Raw genomic sequence first — 8,314 nt, forward strand, 5'->3', positions numbered from 1 at the left:
ACGCTCTCCGTCATCACTGCCTAATGGTCTCAGAGGTTCCTCTCTCCCCCTTTTGAGCGAACTCCTCAAAATGGACATAAATCCTTCCCCCAATTCTTCATAGCACAACTAAACCCATACTGTTATATTTCTTAGATATGTTTCTGATATAACAATTCTCAGAGCCTAAGGCTCTGGCTTATGCTCCTTGGACGGCCTCAGCCTACTTCTCTCCTGTGATACTGTGATTTATAATAAGTATATATTTGGTTTCATCCTGTTTCCGGAACAGAGCTCCTAAGACCGTTGGAATTTCCTGACAAGAGCAGTAAATGTTCTTTTGTTATGTTAATGAGGTGACTTTTGAACCCCACCCAGTGACGGGGACTGGTTGTCAATGGAGCCATGGGTGTCATTGGAGGGTTGTAACTTCCAGTCCCACACCCTGAGCAGGGGAGTAGAAAGGGGCTTGGGCTTCAGTTCAGTCACCAATGGCCAATGATTTAGTCAATCATGCCTATGTGATGAAGCCTCCATAAAAACCCAAAAGGACTGGGTTTAGAGAGCTTCTGGGCTGGTGAGCACATGGAGATTGGGGACAGTGTCATGCCTGGTGCTCCATGCCCCTTCCGCATACCCTGCCCTGTGCATCCCTTCCAATTGGCTGTTCCTGAGTTATATCTTTTTACCAGTGAACTGGTAATTAAAATCTTTCTTTGAGTTCTGTCAGCCACTCTAACAAATTAATCAAATTCAAGGAGGTAGACATGGGAACCTCTGATTTATAGCCAATTGGTCAGAAACACAGGTAATAGCCTGTGTTAGGCATCTGAAGGGAGTGGGGGAAGTCTTGTAGGACTCTTCCCCTAACCTGTAGTATCTTTTGCTATCTCCAGGTAGATAAAGTTCAGACTTGAGCAGAATTGGGTTGAACTGTGGGACACCCAGCTGGAGTCCAGAGCATTGCTTGTTGGTGTGGGAACTGCCCACCAACCCCCCACCCACCCACCCCCCCACACACACACTGGAATGGGGTCTAGGAACCCAGAAAGATCTCCCAACTCAAGGGATGCCCTGAGACAAGAGCCGAGGAATACCCTGACACTTTTCTATCCTCCCCCAAGTCTAGGCCCTGTGAGCAAGGGCCTAACACAGGAATGAGTTCCCTCTCCTTCCTGCTAAGCTCCACCTTGATCTTCCTGTGAATTAAGATATCCTCTTCCCATAATAATCAACACTAGAAATATCTAGACATCTTGTGAGAGAAACAAGATCCTACTTTTGTGTGATCCTTATCTATGGGCCCAAACTCCCAATATAATAATAGCCCAAACTTAGGACAAGAAATAAGCACATGGGGAGGGCAATAGGGGAGGATATTTTCCTTACACTGTTAGCTCCTGTGGGCCACTTCTCCATCCCAGCATGTTATTCTATTTCCCTTCTTTGGACCATTAATCTTACTTCTTATATGTCCCTTGCCCCTTGACTGTGGACTCGCCTCAGACCAGTTTTCTCAGCTTTGACTTCAGAACACCTAACCCAGAGCACTTTGCTAGTACATGCACACAAACTTTAAAATAGATAAAAGTAAACATCCCTCAGGAGACGATGGATTGCATCATGAAGCAAGCCTGCTGCAAACATGAAATGCCATACAAGTTTTGTTTCCTTGTAAAATGAGCGCATATTTTGCACTCTAATTTCTATTATTTTTTTCATATTCATTTTAGGTTTAAAATTACTCAGAATCACATTAAACAACCCAACCATGTCCCACCTGTCTTACTGCCCTGCAGGTAAGGTGTTGATGTACTACGCATGTCACTTTTAATATCTGGACTGAATTGAACTGAACTGGCACTTGTTAAATCAAATTCAGCAACCAGATGATTGCTCTTGTCTGTCTGGGTATCATAATATTTCAAGAGTCTGGGCTCACTCATATAGATACAAATAGAATCAGCTTTTGGTGGTGGTGGTTTTGTGAGGACAGAGGCTGTTTTTTTGTTTGTTTTAATGTTTGATTATCATGTCAGAGTGATCACCTAGATGAGATACCAGAAAACTGCCAATAATGTGCCAACATGTACAACTTGTAATTGGTGGAAATTTTGATCAGCATATTTTTTTTAACATCTTTATTGGAGTATAATTGCTTTACAGTGGTGTGTTAGTTTCTGCTTTATAACAAAGTGAATCAGTTATATATATACATATGTTCCCATATCTCTTCCCTCTTGCATCTCCCTCCCTCCCACCCTCTCTATCCCACCCCTCTAGGTGGTCACAAAGCACTGAGCTGATATCCCTGTGCTATGCAGCTGCTTCCCACTAGCTATCTGTTTTACGTTTGGTAGTGTATATATGTCCATGCCACTCTCTCGCTTTGTCACAGCTTACCCTTCCCCCTCCCCATATCCTCAAGTCTATTCTCTAGTAGGTCTGTGTCTTTATTCCTGTCTTACCCCTAGGTTCTTCATGCCATTATTTTTTCTTAAATTCCATATATATGTATTAGCATACGGTATTTGTCTTTCTCTTTCTGACTTACTTCACTCTGTATGACGGACTCTAGGTCCATCCACCTCATTACAAATAGCTCAATTTTGTTTCTTTTTATGGCTGAGTAATATTCCATTGTATATATGTGCCACATCTTCTTTATCCATTCATCCAATGATGGGCACTTAGGTTGTTTCCATCTCCAGGCTATTTTAAATAGAGCTGCCATGAACATTTTGGTACATGACTCTTTTTGAATTATGGTTTTCTCAGGGTATATGCCCAGTAGTGGGATTGCTGGGTCATATGGTAGTTCTATTTGTAGTTTTTTAAGGAACCTCCATACTGTTCTCCATAGTGGCTGTACCAATTCACATTCCTACCAGCAGTGCAAGAGTGTTCCCTTTTCTCCACACTCTCTCCAGCATTTATTGTTTCTAGATTTTTTGATGATGGCCATTCTGACCGGTGTGAGATGATATCTCATTGTAGTTTTGATTTGAATTTCTCTAATGATTAATAATGTTGAGCATCCTTTCATGTGTTTGTTGGCAGTCTGTACATCTTCTTTGGAGAAATGTCTATTTAGGTCTTCTGCCCATTTTTGGATTGGGTTGTTTGTTTTTTTGTTATTGAGCTGCATGAGCTGCTTATAAATTTTGGAGATTAATCCTTTGTCAGTTCAGCATATTTTCTTACTGAGAAATCAAGTAGCTTTTGTCATTTGTTCAGTTAAAACACCTGCTGGTCCACTGGACAGTTTATTTTACCATTTTGGGAAAATACTTGCCAAAGGAATTTGTCTCCAACAAAGAAAGATGGTAATGATGCTGCTCCTTATTTTACCACCAAAGTTGTAATTTTCATCACATACACATGAGTAAAGAATTTCAAATGATTCAGACTCCACATTCAACTTTCTTCAATCAATCTCAAAGTTCATCTTCATTTCAGTATGTTTGTTATATGCCATAAAAACCTTAATAGTTTTGCCTTACACTTATTTATTAAGAGTATTCAGGCTCTTACAAATTGCTAAATAAGTCAAATTTGTGGCCCCTCTGTCAATGATTAAGATAAGAATTTAATGAGTTCACCTTGTCTAGATACTTATCCATTCTGAGGACATCATTTTTCTATACAGTTAAGTAATAAATCAATCTTCAATTTGTAATTTATCCATTCTGAGGATATCTTTTTTCTGTTCAGTTAAGTAATAAATCAGTCTTCAATTTGTAAACTCTCACCAACATCTTCTCCAAATTGAATTGGGAGATTGGGATTGACATATATACACTAATGTGTTTAAAATGGATAACTAATAAGAACCTCCTGTATAGAAAAAATAAATAAAATTAAGTCTTGGAGAAAAAGAGAATTTAGTATGAATCTATATGGCTGGTAGGAAAAAATATACTTTCAAAACTATTTCCCTCTTCATAATAAATTTCCCTTAGAATATAACTTTTATTAAAAACTGAAAATTTAACTATATTTAAAAAATTTAAGTTAATTATTTGGAGGGATAGTTTTTCCCTTCCAAAAATTTCCCAAGTACCACAAATGACTGTGCAAAAAATATAGCCAAACCTAAATTAAATAAGTTACTTTTAGTTAAATAATTTTGAAAGAAAAATTATACAAATTATTTCAAATTTTTACAGGAAAAAAATTATATTTAGGGAGGTGAATACATGTGAATATTCTTCCTAAGATTTTGAATGGAACCTCCAGAAGTTAAGAGGGTACAAATTTTATCATATAAGAAAAAAAAGTTTTATGCTCATTCACAGCTTTTTTCTTTTTTTTTCCTTTATTTCTTTCATTCACATTTAAACATACTAAAACCTGTATTTGAATAGGTTTCCAAGAACATCCTAAAGCTTTTAATTTGGATGCTGCTGTTTAGTAACAGTTCATTCATTATGACAAGGGGTAGTTCTGTCATCTTCTCTGTTTAGTTCATATTTAATGTTTATTTCACTATTTAAAAGCAAGATAAAACTTAAATGCATATTATGAAGTAAAAGATATCAGTATGAAAAGGCTACATATTGGATGATTCCAACTGTATGACATTCTGGAAAAGGGAAAACTATGAAGACAGTAAAAAGATCATTGGTTGCCAGAGACTGGAGTTTGGAGGGAGGGATGAGTAAGCAGAGAACAGAGGATTTTTAAGGCAGTGAAACTATTCTGTATAATACTATAATGATAGATACATATCATTATACATTTATCCAAAGCCATAGAATGTACACCACCAAGAGTGAACTTTAATGTAAACTACACACTTTGAGTGATAATGATATGTTAATGTAGGTTCATCACTTATAACAAACGTACCACTCTGATTCAGGATATTAATAGTGGAGGAGGTTGCTCATGTGTGGGGCATGGAATAAATGGAAACTCTGTACTTTTGGCTCAGTTTTGCTACAAATCTAAAGCTGCTCTTAAGAAATAAAGATTATTGGGCTTCCCTGGTGGCGCAGTGGTTGACAGTCCGCCTGCTGATGCAGGAGACACGGGTTCGTTCCCTGGTCCGGGAAGATCCCACATGCCGCGGAGCGGCTGGGCCCGTGAGCCATGGCTGCTGAGCCTGTGCGTCCGGAGCCTGTGCTCCGCAGCGGGAGAGGCCACAACAGTGAGAGGCCCGCGTACCGCAAAAAAAAAAAAAAAAAAAAAACTAAAGATTAATTTTTAGAAAGCAGGATATATTTATTCTAGAAAATGCCAATGATTTTTTCAACTACCTGTAATCTCTTCCCCTCCAAGAAAACCACTTTGAACACCTTAGTTTGAATCCCTGTTGTATTTTTCTAAGCCTACACGCACATATGTGTGGATGTGTGTGCTTTCCTTATTAAAAAATGGGAAAATATGGGTATCGATATTCATTCTTTTAAGATGCATTGTGGGCATATGTTCATATCAAAACATTTTAAAACACAATAAAGTAAGCTTTATGCATAATCCCCTTGGTGGATCCTGTGCATTTATCCAGTCAGTCTCTCTTTGTAATGATGATAAGGCACACACTACATTTCCCAGGCTCCCTTGTAGCTCAGATTCTGGATGTGAATAAGGTTCTGCCAATTCAGTGAACTTACATGAAATTTGAAGATGGGACTCAGAAGGAAGCCCTTTTGCTCCCCTCTTTCAGGTAGTTTTTGCTGTCTAACAAAATCATGGAGACATGAGATTTCCTTGGGGACCGTGTTCCAGTGCCCATTATTCAGCAATCTGGGCATTGAGAAACAGCTGCCACTATGTCTTGATTCTAACTCTCTGACCCTGGGATGGTAACTATGGAATTGTGGGGGGTTTGTTTGGTTTTTGCTTAGTTGGTTTTCCAATTTTATTGAGTTATTTTTGACATATAATGTTGTATTAGTCTAAGTTGCTCAACATAATGATTTGATATATGTATATACTGAGAAATGATTTCACAATGTTTCATTAATATCTATCACCTCACATAGTTATAATTTTATTTTCTTATGATGAGAACTTTTAAGGTCTACTCTCCGGGCAACTTTCAAATATACAATGCAGTATTCTTAAGTATAGTTACCATGCTGTACATCCCCAGAGCTTAATTATCTTATAACTAGAAGCTTATACCTTTTAGCTACCTTCATCCATTTCCCTCAAATCCCCACTTCTGACAATCACCAATCTGTTCTGTTTCTATGAGTTTGGGGTTTTTTTAGATTCCACATATAAGTGAAATTATACCTTTCTCTGTCTGATTTATTTCACTTAGTATAGAGGTCTATCCATGTTGTTGCAAATGGCAGGATTCCCTTCTTTTTATGGCTGCATAATATTTCACTATTTTTTTTTCTATTTATAATTTATCTCCTTTAGATATATAACCAGAAGTGGAATTGCTGGATCATATGGTGGTTCTATTTTTAGTTTTTTGAGGAACCTGCATATTGTGTTCCAATTGCCTGCACCAATTTACGTTCCCACCAACAGTGTACAAGTGTTCTTGTGCATGTTCTTGCCAACATTTCCATGTTCCTGCCAACATTTGTTATCTCTTGTCTTTTTGATGATAGCCATTCTAACAGGTGTTGGGAGGGATTGTGTTCTTGAACTTGGAGTTCCAGTGGTGGCCTCAAAGGAGATCTTGGTATGTCACTTTTTGATTGATCTAGGAGTCATTCCATTCCCAAAATCCATCTAAGAGCCTACTTTTTCAGTTCTTCCAATGATTTTGCAAACACTTAATTCCCTGTATTAAATCACTCCCCACTTAAAATATTTAGAATAGTTTCTCTTTCCTACATGGAACTCTGACTGACACAATCTCAACACACTAAAAATTTTGTAATAAAGTAATAGAGAATTCCCACCTCTGCTTATTTATTGTAACATGAACATAATCTTTACCAATATATCTGCCTACCTTTGATCTATCTATCTATCTGTCTATGTACCTATCATCTGTATATCCATACACATAAAAATGTTTTGTGTTGAATGGAAATATGCTGCATGTGCTGGTCTGCAACTTGCTTTTTTCCCCCTGAACCGTTTTCCTGAATGGTACATGTGGATATATCTCATTATTTTTTAATAGCTATACAATGTTCTATAGTATGGTTGTAGCATAATTACTCAACAAATCCAAAAATTCCCCCACTGATGAACATGTGTGCTTTTCCAAATGTTTGCTGTGAGAATGTTGTAATGAATATCTTTTTACATATTTCCTTGGGAGCTTTGATTTTACTGATGTAGGATAGATTTCTATAAGCAGAATTACTGGGTCAAAGAATATAAGCATTTCAAAATTTAAATAGATACTGTCAAATTAAATTCCAATAAGCTGGGGGGGACCTTGAAGATGGCGGAAGAGTAAGACGCGGAGATTGCCTTCCTCCCCACGGATACACCAGAAATACATCCACACGTGGAACAACTCCTACAGAACTCCTACTGAAGGCTGGAAGAAGATCTCAGACCTCCCAAAAGGCAAGAAACTCCCCACGTAACTGGGTAGGGCAAAAGAAAAAACAGAGACAAAAGAATAAGGACGGCACCTGCACCAGTGGGAGGGAGCTGTGAAGGAGGAAAAGTTTCCACACACTAGGAAGCCCCTCCGCGGACGGAGACTGCGGGAGGCGGAGGGGGGAGTTTCGGGACCGCGGAGTAGTGCACAGCGACGGGTGTGGAGGGCAAAGCGGGGAGATTCCTGCACAGACGATCGGTGCCGACCGGCACTCACCAACCCGAGAGGCTTGCTGCTCACCCACCGGGGCGGGCGGGGCTGCGAGCTGAGGCTCGGGTTTTGGTTTTGGACGGAGCTCAGGGAGAGGACTGGGGTTGGCGGCTTGAACATAGCCTGAAGGGGTTAGTGCACCACGACTAGCCGGGAGGGAGTTCGGGGAAAAGCCTGCACCTGCCGAAGAGGCAAGAGACTTTTTCTTCCCTCTTTGTTTCCTGGTGCGCGAGGAGAGGGGTTTAAGAGCGCTGCTTAAAGGAACTCCAGAGACGGGCGCGAGCCGCGGCTAAAAGCGCGAACCCCAGAGACGGGCGCGAGCCGCGGCTGAGGGCGCGAGCCCCCGAGACGGGCGCGAGCCGCGGCTGAAAGCGCAAACCCCAGTGACGGGCGCGAGCCGCGGCTAAAACCGCGGACCCCAGAGACGGGCGGGAGACGCTAAGGCTGCTGCTGCCGCCACCAAGGGGCCTGTGTGCGAGCACAGGTCACTCTCCACACCCCTCTTCCGCGGAGCCTGTGCAGCCCGCCACTGCCAGGTTCCCGGGATCCAGGGACAACTTCCCCGGGAGTACGCACGGCGGGTCTCAGGCAGGT

Source organism: Phocoena sinus, chromosome 1 (genome assembly GCF_008692025.1).
Source record: "Phocoena sinus isolate mPhoSin1 chromosome 1, mPhoSin1.pri, whole genome shotgun sequence".
NCBI lineage: Eukaryota > Metazoa > Chordata > Mammalia > Artiodactyla > Phocoenidae > Phocoena > Phocoena sinus.